This window comes from Anas acuta, chromosome 1 (genome assembly GCF_963932015.1).
Source record: "Anas acuta chromosome 1, bAnaAcu1.1, whole genome shotgun sequence".
Taxonomy (NCBI): Eukaryota; Metazoa; Chordata; class Aves; order Anseriformes; family Anatidae; genus Anas; species Anas acuta.
The window spans coordinates 149,897,524-149,912,749 of NC_088979.1; the positions used below are offsets into that span (position 1 = coordinate 149,897,524).

At 45.8% G+C, this 15,226-nt stretch overlaps 1 long non-coding RNA gene across 3 annotated transcripts in view; it reads right to left on the reverse strand.

Moving 5' to 3' along the window:
* Window positions 1-14,711, reverse strand: part of LOC137846853 (uncharacterized) — a 158,224-nt gene extending 143,513 nt beyond the window's left edge. For all 3 annotated transcript variants that reach the window (XR_011090660.1, XR_011090662.1, XR_011090661.1), the window contains exon 1: window positions 14,560-14,711. This is a non-coding gene — a long non-coding RNA (uncharacterized lncRNA). The remainder of the gene's footprint in view (window positions 1-14,559) is intronic.
* Window positions 14,712-15,226: the final 515 nt, after the last annotated feature.

The window sequence follows — 15,226 nt, forward strand, 5'->3', positions numbered from 1 at the left end:
AATCTACAAATTGGACCCTGTATATTTTCATGCCCATTCCTCAGAAAAACACATAGCCTCTGTGAATGAAGGTGACCTGCAGTGCAAGAACAGCACATGAGCAATGCTTCTGTGGAGGCAGTGACATGAGTGATCTGAAATAACGTCAGTTTGGGAATCCCCATCTCTGGCAGTGACCTGTTGTGTATGCTTGGATGTGCATCTCTGCTTATTTTGACACGGACTGTTGCTCTTAACCTCAAGTTCATGCTTTGTTGCTTTTAACCTCAACCTCTTTAAGGTGAGGGCTGTTTCCAGCTTCAGGCTTGCAAAGTTCCTAATGCAACTTGATCTTGCCCAAAGCCTCCAAGCACTCTAATCAAAGCAATAATAATAATCTACTCATGGAACCGTATAAACATTAATCATTTTTCTCTGTCCTTTGCAGAAGAATGGTTGTTGGAGGAGGGTTACACCACCCACTTTGAGATAGGGTTATATTTCAGGATGCTATCACTATACTTAATTGATCATTTCTTTAGCACTGAAGAAAAAAGTTCCTGCTCTTTTAATCTGTATTTACTATACTTGCAAACTGTTTGCTACATTGTCAAAAGCTATATTTAATTTTTATCTTTCTATATCATAATAGCACTTAAGGACTTCCATTACAGAGCAAGACTTGCTGTTCCATGAGTACAGAAGAAAAAGCAGTCTTTGCCCCAGAGAGAGATATAATGGTTATAAAAATGGTGATAATTCATTCTTCTAACACTTTTGTGAAGTAAGCAAATACGATTATGGTCCCTATTTTACAGATGGGGAAATATGTCACAGAAAGGTTAAGTGATTTATCTAGTACCATGCAGCATATCAGTATCAAGAAAAGACTAAAACACATGATCCCAGAACCAGACACAGCTCTCTAGTCTGTATTGTGGATCATTAGCAGCAACAACAGAAATGGGAACCAGAGTTTCTGACACAACTGGTTAAAAAATGCCCATCTATTTTTTGAGAGAGAAAACTACAAAACAAGAATTTCCCAGGATTATTTTCATCTTTTGCCAATATTTCAAATCCCTGAACTAAGTAATCTCTAATTTCCAAAACTTGTTTTCAAACAAATAAACCCATGTCCCCCAGTGTGCCGTTTCTCTTCCATTCCTGTTTCACCTGTATCAAAATGTGACTTTTAAAAATATTTACCTAAAGTGGCAAAGGTTAACCCACCAGATATTTGTTTCCCATTGTTCCTAATGAGACCCCAACAGCCACACCTGCTCTGAGCTGTGTTCTGGGATGTGTCCCCAGATGGGGCTGGCCAGAGTTGGTTCCCAAGGGACTTCCTTATGCCAGGTGGGCTACACTGAATGAAGGAAAGCGAGACCCCTTCCCACCACTCCTGCAGCAATGCAGGTAGCATAGGAGGGGGACAAGCTGCTTCTTTGCTCTGCCATCCCCCCCTCCCCATTGGTGGGACATCTTGAGGGTCCTGTTTGAGGTTTAGGGCTGGTGTGTGGTCACATCCAGACCTCAGCCTGTGGTGTGGTACCACCACAGGGGAGGACACGTTGTGCCTCCTTACTCTTTGCAGTTTGGCTGTCATCATAGTTCATCCGGCACCACGACAGCAGATGCTTTCCTACGGCTTCAGGCCACAAAGAGATGTTTGTCTGCTTTCTGAAAAATGATTAATATTTAACTTGCCCAAAGTAACATCCCATTCCAGATGGCAGATGTGAAACCTCAGGTGTAGCCACAGCAAGGCACTCCTCCCAGCCTGCTGGGAGAACCAGGGCAGGCGCTAGCCCTGAAGTGCTGGCATGCCTTTCCTGCATGCTCACAGCTCCTATTCCAGCTGGAAAAGTTTCTTTGGGAAATGGTATCCAGAAAAGTCTCCTCTGTCACAACCCCCAAAGGGCATCATCGTTTATTCCCTCTTTACCTTTTCACCTCTGCTTGCCCTGTTTGTAATGTGGAGTTTATGATGTAATTATATCTCACACAGCTGAAATTGTCCCCTTATCACCAGACTGATTACACTTAACAAGGCATAAACTCCCTCTGTCGTTCTCTGCCAGGAGTCCAATTTTAAGCTCTAATTGTTTTATAGGCCTTTTGCACTCAGGAGAGAAAAAAAAAAAAAATGGTTGCCATTTACATATGTTGTGTAAGGCACATTTCTCACCCTCCCATCCACACGAATGCCTCTCGGGGACTGCCCAAATGACCAACAACCCTACAGTTTATATGCCTCAGTGCTTTCCTAATGACTGCGAGAAGCCTCGGCTCTTCTCCATCTCAAGTACAAACAATTTCTTAGAGGTGAACAGCAAAGGCCCCTTTCCAAGGCAAGAGATGTAGAGTTTCTGCTCAGGGTCAAGAGCAGCTGCCCAACAGCAGATGGGCTGGCGGCAAGAGGGAGAGCCCCGAGCTCTGCTCAGACCTCTGGGTGCGAGAGCTCAGCAAGGGCACTTTGTCCTGAGCCAAGGGAAAGCATGTACAGCCTTACATAGGCCAGCCAGGACAACCTTAGTGACTTATGGATCTCTGCAAGAGTAGCCGTGGGATTTCACAAACAGCACCTGGGTTACTCACAGCCAGCCCTGACATCTTTTCTGACTGTTTTCCCTTTGATGTCTTTAATTGCTTCCCATTTTCCTCCTTGAAGAAAAAAAAAATAAAAAAAAATAAAAAAGACACAAAGTGATACAGACACAAGGCATGCTTATTACTCTCTTCCTTTGCAGGAACTTAACTTATAAGTATAAATGAAGTCTGGGCAGCCCTTTGGAAATACCTTGATTAAATGCGTTAACAAGTCATGGAAGAGTGCCATTGCCGTGCAGCCTTGCCTTGCAGAGGTGTTAAAATATGCTGACTCTCTGTCACTTGCTTATTCAGTTTGGGCCATGTTTAATTATGGCTTACATGTATTCCAGCAGCACCTATGAGCCAGTCAAGAAGCAGGTTTTTCTCTTGCTAGGTGCTGTACAAATCCAAAGTAGCAGATAATTCATGCTGCACGTGCTTTACCCAGGGTCTTAGCAGGTACCACTTCTGCCTACAAATCCCAGTAGATCAGGCAGAAAAAGTGCCAGGCTAATAAGGAGAAATGCACACGCAGGCAGGGGGCAAGCAAGAAAATGTCAGATCAGCCTCACAGTCTTGTTTTTATTGTTTCGTTCTGAGCAATAAATCTACGTGGATTTGTTGTTTTCAGGTGGAGAACTAAAAGAAAAGGGGCAACATAAGAAGATGGGACCTGAGGAAGGGAGGGAAGAAGATAGAAGAAGAAGTCTATGGAAGCAATTTTCCCAGTGTTTAGGGCTTAGGATCACATCCTGTGAAGCTGATCCTGATATTTTTTGATAGTAATATTCTGCTCCCTGCATGCATGCCCCTGTGGCAGGTGGTGTGAAGATTTCTGGGATAAGCTTTTGGTCTTTCAGTGCATGTACAGCGCCTTGCACAGTAAGGGTCCCTGCTACCTGAGCAGAGGTACTGCTGTAATACAAGCAAATGGGAGGTGACCCACTGCTAAGAGAAAGAACTCATTAAGGGAGTGCTGGGTGGCCCATCAGAGCAGCGAGACCACCAGGAGTAAACTAGCAGCATGGTCAGAGTAGAGAAGTCCCTGCTGATGTTTTTTTTTTCTATCTTATCTGGCCCTTCTCCAGTTCCTTTGGCTGCTAGAGCTGGCTTATGTTGCAATATCTTCTTTTTTTCTCCTTCATTCCCCAAGCTCACTTGGCCCTAGGGACGTTCAGTGCCCTATTTGCAGTCCAAGCAAACGGCCTTTCACAAAATCCAAGCCAGATGCCCAGCTGGTGAACAAATCACATAGCTCAATTGATTTCTGTGGCACTATGACAATTTATAGCAGCTGAAGCTCTGGTTCTGTAAAGTGCAGTGAGCCTGAAAGGGAACCTGGAAGGGTTGCACACACCATAGGTTAAGGATGTATATCAGTGTGGGGGAAACTGGGAAAGGTTTCAGAGAGAAATGCTGTGAAGCAAAGCTGAGGAGCACAAGCGGAGCAGGTGGGCTGCCAAGAGAGGAAAACAGAGGAGCACTGTGGGTCAGGTGTAACGGGAAATGATTAAGCACACCAGGGCATGCTGGCTTGCTTTCCCGACACACTTGCTAACATGGTGATGATGGAGGAAAAAAAAAAAATGCACTAGATGCAGTTCTGTCAACTTCATAAGGACAGCATTTTGTAGAGCATCTTGTGGATTCTTACAGTGGCAAAACAAATTGAAGAGGGCACAGATATGGACATGATAGAGCGTGAAGGCTCACTGCAGGCCATGCCCTCTTGTATGTGCCCACCAAGAAAAGCCTCAGGAGGGGTGTAGCGGGGAGCCTGCTGTTGTTCCATTGTTTATTCTGGTTCCATTCATATCTTCACAAATGATCTGGAACAGTTTGGAGGAATGAGTAGAGAGTATGTGGGAGCCTGCTTTCAGAGGCAGACAAGGAGGAGAAATAACAAACTGGGAGATGGAGAAATTGAAACAACAGGAAGAAATTACCCAAATGAAACATTCAGCTTGGCAAAAAAAAAAAAAATAACCGAGATCAGGAAGGGGGGCAGGAAGAAAATAACCAAAACCACAGGTGCTTAATGGGAAAGAGAGAGCTGTAGCACTGGAAGATGACAAAGGGTCATAACTGAGGGCAGATTGCATACAACTTTGGCAAGGCAATGAAATGCCCTTCTCCATGCACAGAAGCACTATATACATTATGCAGCAGCAAGCCCTGCTCTTCTTTCTCTATAGATGCCATACCTAAACTATTATTTTCAGTTCTGGGCATTTCAATATACGAAAGCTATTGACAGAGCAATATATATTGATTACCAGAATGGAGACATCTAATTACAAGGAAAGGTGGGAAGAGCAAAGTATGTACCACTTCACTAAGCAATGAGTAAGAATAAATAGGATAATTACTGACAGGTAGTCAGATATAAAGGTGGGACAGCAATAATACCAGAAGGAAGAGAACAATAATGGTAATGTGTTAGTTTGTGTAATAAGTTTCCCCTAGGGAAAGTAGTCAATCTTTGTGACGTGGGATATTGAAAGGTGCCATAAATCAACAAAAAATGTTTTGTAGGGAGTAGAGGTGTACCTGCTAGAATGGGATAGCTTGTTATACCCCCTAGCATCATCGAAACCAGACATGAATAACATCAAAGACTAGAATAGCCAGCCTTGCTGCAAGTCAGGATCAAGACATTATTAGCAGGGTAGAAAAAAGACAGCTCCTGTGACTAGGTGTGTTTCCAGGAGCTGTGCAAAACCATAGCTTGCACAGTAGTTCTCTGTGGCCAGTAATCCTTTGCCCCAAAGCAACTTGCACTGCACATGTCCATAACGGGGAGTGCCATCCAACCATCCGCCTTGTTAAGCCACTACTGCAGTGACACCACAAGGGGACGTCTGGCTGAAAGATGCTCAACCACTCTCTGTGCCACTCCATGGATGGAGCCAGGGGCCTGATTCCCACCTTGTACCATGTCTGTGTAGGTTGGGTGGTGGTGGTGGTGGGTTTTTATTTTGTTTTGTTTTTTACTTGAAGAACACCATCCACACTGCCTTCAAATGCTTCCCAGAAGGAGGTATGTCTTCATCCTCCCCAGGCCATGCAGCTGGCCTCTACCAAGCCCTAAATCAAGGCTTGCCAGGCCTGCCTCTTCTCTACCATCAGCCTCGAACCAATGAAGTGGCTTTATTTCAGTGGTATTGCAATTTCTCAACCCATAAATTAGAGGAGGAGAGGAAGGACAACCCATCTGAGTCTCAGTTACACAAGACAGCAGAGGGTTAATCTGAAAGTGGAGTGAATGAGAGCAGAATATGGCTTTATTCTTGCCTTCGTGCCTCCTGCTCTCCTTTTCACTTTGCTATTACGAGAGGCCAGAAGGATAGAAAAGCCTATATATTACTTCCACTTCAGTTGATATGATCTGCCCCCAAGGGACTCCTCCCCTTTGTATTACCACAATTCCCAGGCCCTTCTTCCTCCACGCTCTCCTTTTCCATTATTCCCCAATTATTGTGTCTGATAAAAAATCAATTATTCCATTCAGTCTTCCCCAGACAGCTCCAATCTGAAAGGAAAGGACATGCCTAACCTGCTACCAACCTGTGCTAAGCACTTCTGCTAAAAAGAAATCCTTTTAACCAATCCAGGAATCTGAAGCCAGATTCAGGCCCATCTGAAGCACACGCAGACCTCCTCATTTCACAGGGAACTGTACATTTTTTATAGCAGGTGGGGTTATTTTTCAGAATGAAGTGATCTGAACTGTCATGCAGTAAATAGGAAGTACAGTTCCTTTTCTCTCAGGCTTTTCTTTGTCGTCTCCCCCCCCCTCCCCCCTTTTTCTCTTTTTGTCATTGTCTGAAAGTCCAGTGGCAACAGGTTGCTCCGATACCATTAGAGGGGGAAATCAGCATTCACTTAGCATTAACTCTGATGCTCCTAGGGCAGCTTTGGTTTGCTGGAAGGAGAAACGGATTCAGCCCCACTCCGCCAATAGAAGTGTGGGTACAGGACCTGGTCCAATATGCAAAGATAATATCAGAGAAATGGGAGAAACTGCAGGGCCATTTCAAGGACATGTTGGCTCTTCAATGGCTGGGGCCCATCTTTTGATGCTGGGGAAATATCTAACATATCCGCAGCCATCGTTGCAAATAAATAGTAAATTATTAGCATCTATCTGCAAAACACACGATGTACATCCATCTTGATTCTCCATAAAGCACTAATAATTGTTTTGATTAAATCCTAAGGTCCCATTTCATCTTTTTGCAGCTGCACAGAAAACCTAGAGCACCAGAAGCTGTACAACACTTTGCAGCCTGGCTCTGCCTTCCCACAAAGCCTGCCCTGCGCTCTGCCACCCACCAAGGCAGGCAACTTACACGACACAAATCCTTGATGTCACTGAAGAGGTCTCTGGCATATTTCAGGCACCTATTTGCTGTGTCCTAGAGGTAGATGGACAGAGACCCCTACTTTCTGTGAATAAACCAATTAGCCTGCCTCACATGTGAACATACTTTGTTCATAATTTTACATGTGTGAATTTATGTGCATGTATGTGCATTTACAAAGCCTGTGAGAGCCTGCTAAGGGACAGGGAGTCCTGCAAGAGAACAGCAGTCAGAAGATAAACCTCCTCAGCTTATCTCAGCAGGATTCTGGTCCATGCAGCTCCATCCTCTGTACGACACATGGCAGCTGCTGTGACAGTCAATGAGCAGCCCTTCCTGTTTTCCCACTGCTCTTCAGGCAACACGCATCTTTTTTTTTCATCACCCTTATAACCATGGCACTAGCTTGGAGACATCCTGGTCACAGAAGCAGCCAGGCTGTTTCCTCTCCAGGACACCATCTCAGGCTCGGTGTCAGCTGCCAGATGGTACAACCAAAACCCTCTGGGGCAGCAGGCACATCTCTGTCGGGTTGGCTGGGAGACCTTAGCCCCAGGAGACATTGGGGGTGTTTGTGACTGTGAGCAGGAATGCAGCCGAAGTGCCAGATTTGCAGCTTAGCAGTAGGCTCGGGGACAAACATTTTGGACTACAAAATTAATCTTCGCAAATTGCCGGGGAGAAAGACGTGAAAGAGCCCCATCTACCTGCTGCTTTTTTTATCAGGGGTGTGAGTTTCACAAACTAGCAATGATTTGCAACCATAACCTGGGGGGAATATTTACTGGAGTTATAGCCTTCCATAAAGATTTTAGATTAAGAGACATGGATATTTGCAAATGCCATCTAATTTCAAAAGCTGCCAAAACATCAGCAGATGCATTAGTTAGGAAACTAAGTTTTCAAGCAACTGCCCAGCATCTCCAACTTGTGCAGCTGGATTTTTCAGAAGATACAGCTCAAACTGTGCAGCCATAGGCCTGACCTTGTAGGCTTTGTATTGTATGCTCACAATGGCTTTAACTGGAAACATTTATTTTATGAGAAAAAAAAAATATATGTCACGGAGCTTAAGCAGACAAGCTACAGCTGAACAGTCCCCAGAAAGAGACATCACTACAATTATATTGCCAGCAGACCGTGATGGTACCTCAGGAGCCAAGGCTGCACGTTGTGCTGCTGCTGCCTGGTCTACAACAAGACCAGCCTTCTGGCTTCATTATTTCAGCTGTGTCCTACTGCCATCCCGGGGATTCTCCCTTGCCTATTTATGTTTGTGCCCTCTAGGTCACAAAGTCACGGCTGCTGCAGGTAACAGAAAGGAGAGAGAGAAGGAAGACCAGCAGACCTGGGGAGATTGCAATCTGGAGTGAAAAAGAAATGAGTTCCGCCTCAGATGAAAAATGCAAGTGAAATGTGGAGAGCAAGAGAAAAAAAAAAATAAAAAGAGATTTGCAACAGACGTTCAAAGGGAGGAAGGAAAAAATCAAAAAAACAGGAGAACTGAAGGAGCCTTGGCAGTGACAGATAGTAAATTCATATGCAAGCAGGCCATGAAATATGACATGACAAAAAGCTGAAGCTGGAAGAACTTTGCCTCCACAGCCAGGCTGTGTCTGCTGCAAATGAGAGGAGTCACTGCTAGCACATACAGGCTTGACCTCTCCTTCTCCAGCTGCCATTGCCAGTAATGGTACCAGGACAGGGCTGGGCACCAACTCTGGGCCAAATTGTGGTATCCACTGTAGGCAAGGCAGCTCTGCTTTGTCTATGGCAGCCTGTCTCATCTGGTAAAAGGAAACTTTTTAGGATGAGAGCATGGGCTACTCTGGGAGAAAGAAGTTATCTGACTGGCTTGCAACAGCTGGTGAAGAGCAGCAGCTTACAGCTCCTGCAGCAGTAGGTCACTTTTCTCCTGCCCCTGAGGTGCTGCAGGAAGTATTAGCCCTTTCCAGATGAACAACACTGAGAGCTGAGGGGTTATACTCTGCTTTTAGCAGCTAAGAGCTAGAAACACGTGCCCAAAGTGAACAGAGTTCACTTTGGGAGAGCAGTAAAGAAAAAAAAAGAAAAAAAAAAAAAGAAAAAAAAAAGAAAAAAGAAAAAAAGATGAAAGGGGCAGAGAAGCTGATTTACAAGGGAAAATAAGGGAGCATATGTTTAGCTTGGCTTAACAGCGATTGTGAAGAGATTAGCAGATAACCAAAAGACGTTTGAAGGATGTAGTCAACAAAGAGGGATCTGGGGGATGGAGAGGAAGGCTTGTGGATCACTGCTTGATGGAGTAGCAGGCTGTGAATGACCCAGACTGAGAATCTCCACCAAGGATGCCTCCAAGGCCAGAGAAGCCCCTGAGCAGCCACTGGTCCTGGCTGACACCCAGATGTTGTGCTCCTGTAATCTCCACCTCTAAACAAGGGGTGTGTGACCTGCCTCTGAGGAATGGGGTCGGTACTCCTCTGAATTGGTGCTGTGGGCAATTCCAGTAAAGCCACCGACCACTCTAGAAGTGGGATTCAGCCCTGCACAGTGGAGACAGCTGCCTCATGTAGCAGCAGTAAAATGCATCCCTCTTCTGCCTGGGCCGGTGTTAGCTACATGTATCTTTCAGTTATCCCACAGCAGCCACCTAGCACCCTCTTTTGGTTCCTGCCTGTGCAGGAGTCCCGCTTTTTGTGTGGGAGGACCTTTTGCCAGAGCCCTCCTGTTGCTCACAGAGACGTCTCCAGGCTGCTGTAGCAGCACAAGCAACTGTGGCACCATTCGCAGCTGAGGGAAATGGAAAAGTTAGCCAGAACAGCATTTATGAACAGCCAATGCGTTGGAAGACATGCAGAAAACTCTTCTCCATAAGAAATAAAAGTTCACATTTCCCCAAAATGAATGGATCTATCCATCTATCCAAGGGCTATAAGCAAGAATACCTTCACAGGATATACAGCATACGTAAAGTACAATGCCCATAACGTATAAGAGACTCTGAGGAATGCTAGCAGCTAGTCCTGTACTCAGGAAAAGTATCGGTACTTACTCACTGAACACAGGGCACAGCGGGAGAAAGGATGAGCATCAAAAGATCAAACAAGTTGTGTTTTTTTTCACATAATATATCCCCAAAACACTGTGCATCAAAACACTTTGCAAAATCTTCTCTGGTATCCGGCTGACTCATTCCTCCACAGCACAGCACAGCACAGAATCCAGAGAATATGTACTGCCATGAAGGACAAAGCATCTCTTCACAAAACCTGAAGCACCCATCTAGCTCAAGCATAGTTCGTAAATGTTAATCAAACACACCACTTAATATTCTCCCACGTGGCCAGTACCCAGAAGATACATGGCTGGGGGTCTGGAAAACAATTTTTTCTGTGTCTATGTCATGGAGCAAATCTGTGATGTCCAGTCCATCTTTGGACATGTCCCCCATCTTAGTGCTCCCTGTGTTGAAGACAGCAGGCAAAGTCAGGAATTTTGCTGAGCTTCTGATGCTTTCATCCAGTATGAAACTGCCTCTAGAGGGGGAAACGGGGCAGAGGACACGTCCACCCAGGCTGAGCTCCAGCCAGAGCCCCTGGCGAGCACTGCCGGCAGGCTGGCCCCACGCAGCTCAGAACAAGCAAATCTCTGCTCTGGCAGCAAGCAGCACAGCCGCTCCGAAAAGCCCACAGACAACAGGGCTTTGCATAACATCCAGAAGGCAAACAGAGCTCAGCGTAAGAGGGCGAGATTTTAAAATAACAAGATGGCCAGCTGCCTGCCTGTCTAATCAGTAAGCTCAAGCAGAGGTGTGCCTTGAAAGCTGAGCCCACGCTCTGTGGTCCCTTAGCCCCTGTACCTTGACCCAGTGCCTAAAATCCCTGGGTGGGCTTTGCAGGGGACTGGAGTCTGTTGCCAAAATGCTGCTACATGTGAGCGTGCTGTCCCCTGCCTCCCCTCAGCTCCTGAGGCAGTGCAAACAGCCCCTTAAGCAGCTCAGCCTGCTGTGGCTGCTCGCTGCTCCTTGCAGTGCCAAACGTAGCCCCCTTCCACACAGCAGCGCTGAGCAAACAGGGTTATGTGGTAATCTGATTTGGGGCTGGGAAGGCATGCTGCAGGGAGTGGGATGCTTTATGGGAGCCCACTGCTGCTGCCTCACTGTCTGAGTAGAGAGGAGGGAAGAGGTGGGGAGCACCAGCTTCCCTTTCGTGTGGTGGGGGTATCCGAGGCAAAGCCAGTGAAGGAGCCCACAGCCTTCACCCTTCAGTATTCACACTGAATTACTGCCGTCCAGGTATCAGAAAATTCAGCAGCATTTAAGTCCTAGGGGAACCAGGAGGTGAGCAGACCTTGGCTGAGCTCCAGACCTCTGCCAGCTCAGGACCTCCCCAGGGAAGAGCTGAGCCACGTTGCTGGAGAGCTTGTTTCCCTTCCTGTCCTACACCTACTCACCAGCAACAACAACAAAAACAAAGAAAAACAGATCAGAGCAGAGAAAGAGGGGGATCCCACAGCACCAGCCAGGCAGTACTGGGAGAACTGCTCCCTAAAGTCAGGTAGAAGTGTGGGGAATTGCTCTCTGGTTTTTAGCTGAGGAGAAGCAGCTGCATTCCCACCTGTTCCTCTCAACCGTAACTTCTGGATTTCCATTTCTGAGGCTTTCAGTCTGCTGTCATTTTAAAACATGTTCCCATCCCAGCTGTGCAAAATACCCAGTGCTGTACGTCAGAGCTGGTTTAAGGGAGTCATTTTAGTGACATTAATTTATACCTGGAAGGAAAGCTCCTAAACCATTTCTTTGGAAGTAAGGCTTTGATAATAAGAGGAGTTAAACTGATGCAAACTCCCAGAGATTGCTGTAGTAAGAGGGGTCAGGTCAGTTTTCATCACCTATAAATCCAGCACATCAGATTCTTTTTTTCATTCATTTTTTCCATAATTATTCCTCTATTTGCCAATTACCGGTGCCACAGCATCATGTGTTCAAACAAACTCACATCTTCCCAGCCTGTCTTTGCATCTTATTAGATCCGGCAGTGAAATCATCATGCTAAATTTGTGCCTTCCTGTTTATTTCCACCACGCCAGATTGCAAGGAGCTGTAGACTGCGTGTTCCTTATAAATAATGATAGTGCTTTGCATTTATATAACCTTCCATCTGTGGATCAAAGAACTACACAAAACAAGGTTTGATGTTCGCGGTTTATTATCATTTTCACTTCTAGCACGGGGAGAGAGGAAGCACAAAGTGAAAGGTCCCCGTTTACAAGCTAGCTTCACTGGCTAAGGAACAGCTTCTTTTAATTCCCTGACTCAACAAGCCCAGGGTGATTTCAAAGTCCTGAGGCCACACATGGATTGAAGGGGTAGCTGCAGGTACCCAGGACCCTCTCAACTTCAGGCTTACCAAAAGCCATTGCTGTCTATGTGGGTTTTTCTACGGGGAGATGAGGAAGAGCCTGCCTTGCTTCTGCAAGCAGACCCTGGGTCATCTCAGGCAAAGCAGGAGCAAGACATCAGTGCTAGGCAGGCTGATGGCCCAAGCAGACATGCTGCCCCTCAGAGGGACTTAAAGTGGATGACTGCTCTAGAATTAGGTGCTCATGACCACATACTAATAACGGGGAGAGACAGACGTAACAAAAATACTCTCCTAAACAGCAAGCCTGGAGTGACCACTTGCTGAAGCCCATGTAGCCTTTCTGGCTGTCACCTCTGTGACTGCATGAACAAAATCGTTTCTGAGTCAGCAATCACCTCCTATTCCAGTGCTTTTCATCAGTGCCTTGTTGTTTTCTCCCTCTAGTACACACAGCTTAAAGTCACTATGGCAGGAGTTAGCACCTCAAGCGAATGGCCTGGAAACTGCTCAAGGTGCCGTTTTTTTGGTGGCAGTTCAATGCTCACATGTCCTAATGCACAAGGGAAGGGCCAGAGCAGGAATGAGGGGGAGTAAAGATGTCCTGCAAAGCATGAGTGGCAACTTTTAAGTCTCCTAATGGTATTTCAAGGAGAAAAGAGCAAACCAGTTGGCAGAAGAAACTGCTTTTAGACTAAGTACTTGCTTTCAAGCTGGCTTCTTTAAGTCTCCTTTAAAGAAATCTTGTGTTGCTCTCTCTCTCTCCACTTTTAGACATTGCTTTTCCCTTCGAAAGTCTGCAACATGGTGATTTTGAGCAGCTCTTCCTTTATCTATGGGCTGGAGATACATGCCAAATAAATACTCTGTATCCCCTGATGTGTTCTTATCCATCAAAGAACAAGCATGGCTTTAGGCAGCATGAAATTGATTCTGCATTTTGTATTGTTCCCGCCTTCTTCCCTTCTTACCACCTGGCCCCAGAACAACCCAGCTCTCTCTCACACTCACTAAGGCACAAAAATTGTCTTCCATGGCATGGAGTCACCTCAGGAGAGTCAGAGTTTAAATATGGCTGAGGGAAATGCAGAGATAAAGAGCTTGCAGGCAGCTAATCTGTAAGCGGGCTCAGTGCAATATCCTTAAATAAGGAGAATGGCACTTCCAGGCAATGGCTATATTAATTTAAGAATATATTTTAAATTAACTTTGCTTCAATATGTAAAACCACTGTATATTTTACACGTGTGCCACCATAGTGATCCATATCGTCTCCATATGACCCAGTATCCCACACCTCATAGGTAGCATGCCAAATCCCACATGCTCCTGAGCCAGCCAGCCCTAGCTGAGGGTTTCAAGGGGTATGCCCAGTTATTTCATGCATCATCCTCCATTAGAATATGAGCCTTCCCATCCAGGCTACCTTAAAAACAGAACCAGTGCATAAGCCCCCAGCCAAGCATCCCTAGAGCTTTTGTCCTCATGTGTTTCTCTGTATTCCCCAGCCAATTCTTCTGTAGGCATTGAAAGGGTAAAACACTAGCCAAGTAAGGTATGTAGGTTGATAAGGAAGAGATTCTTAGCTTTGTACAGTTTTAACTGAAGAGTTGAAAATCTTTGCAAATTGTCAGCCTTACAACACCTGGTACTCACAGTATCTCACCATTTTTATAATTATAAAACTTACCCAAGAGCTGAATCAAGGCAAATTTTCTCATTTAGCAATGTGTGGTACCCTCTTAAAGACAAGATTTATTATTTTTATAATTTCCCACTGCTCACAGGTAGGTTGTCAGCAAGAGTAGCTGCCAGTCCCCCCCAATCACTCATTCTCAGCTGGATGTTCTGGTTCCTGCCTCCCTCCAGCACCTTTACACTGTTTCCAGAGACATCTGGTCTTTGCAGAGCACTCAGGTATCTCAGAGGTAGCCCTGCTATCAGTTTGCAAGGTCTTCTTCTAGCACAGATGGATCACCCAGCACATGAAGGGGTTGTGGTGGAGCAGAAGGATCACCCTTCAGGTGTTGCACCCATCCATGCTGGCAGGTTGGGCTCCTCAGCACACAGGAAAGCACAGGCTGAGTACCAGGGAACTGGTGGGAATTTTCTAGAAAACTTTCCAGATGTTTATAACCTTTTATATAGTATGCCCTTCCTTCCCCTTCCAAGCACCACCATCAGTCCTGGGATATCTTCTCTCTGCTGGCCTCAGAAAAAAGGTGAGTGCCAAGAAGGCAACAAAGCAATTACAAAGAACAACAAAGAAAAGGCACACGCACCTAAGAGGAGGGGTGCAGAGCTGGCAAGTCGCTCTCCGAGGACAGTGTGATTCTCTGAGTCTCAACAACACCAATCAAGCACTGCAGATTTTAATCTTCGCTGTAATTAACTTTATCCAAATGAGCAGCAGGCTGACTGGCTTTGTTTGGGAGTCTTCTGGCAATTTAATGTGTCTTTAAAATGACTTGGCACTTCCAGAGGATGAGGAGAGGGAGAAGAAGATTGATGCAGTGCCAAGCATTTACTCCCACTAATGAAAAGGAATTGCTAGGGCTGTTTGATCGTATATTGTACCCCATTCACTAGGTGCTACTCAAATGCAGCTGCTGTAACCACAACAGTTTCCAAAGTGCCCGCAAAATACCTTCCTTCCCAACACACGCATTGCATGTAGCACAAACTGAATGGCACAGGTATTTAAAATTGCATCTGCAGCATGTAAAAAGGTAATGCAGCATGAAATCTGTCTCGTTCAGACTGAGGCAATGGAAATGACAGTCTCTGCATTTCTGGGCAGCCCTTGGCTCCAAGACTTGCACAATGCCCTGGCCTGACAAGCTGCACGTGTTGACACGCAGAGGCCAATGCCAGGAACACTACTCTATTCCTTCAAGCCTTTTGATTGAGAAGGGGATGTGTTACATCCCCTGCTAAACAACTTGCTGT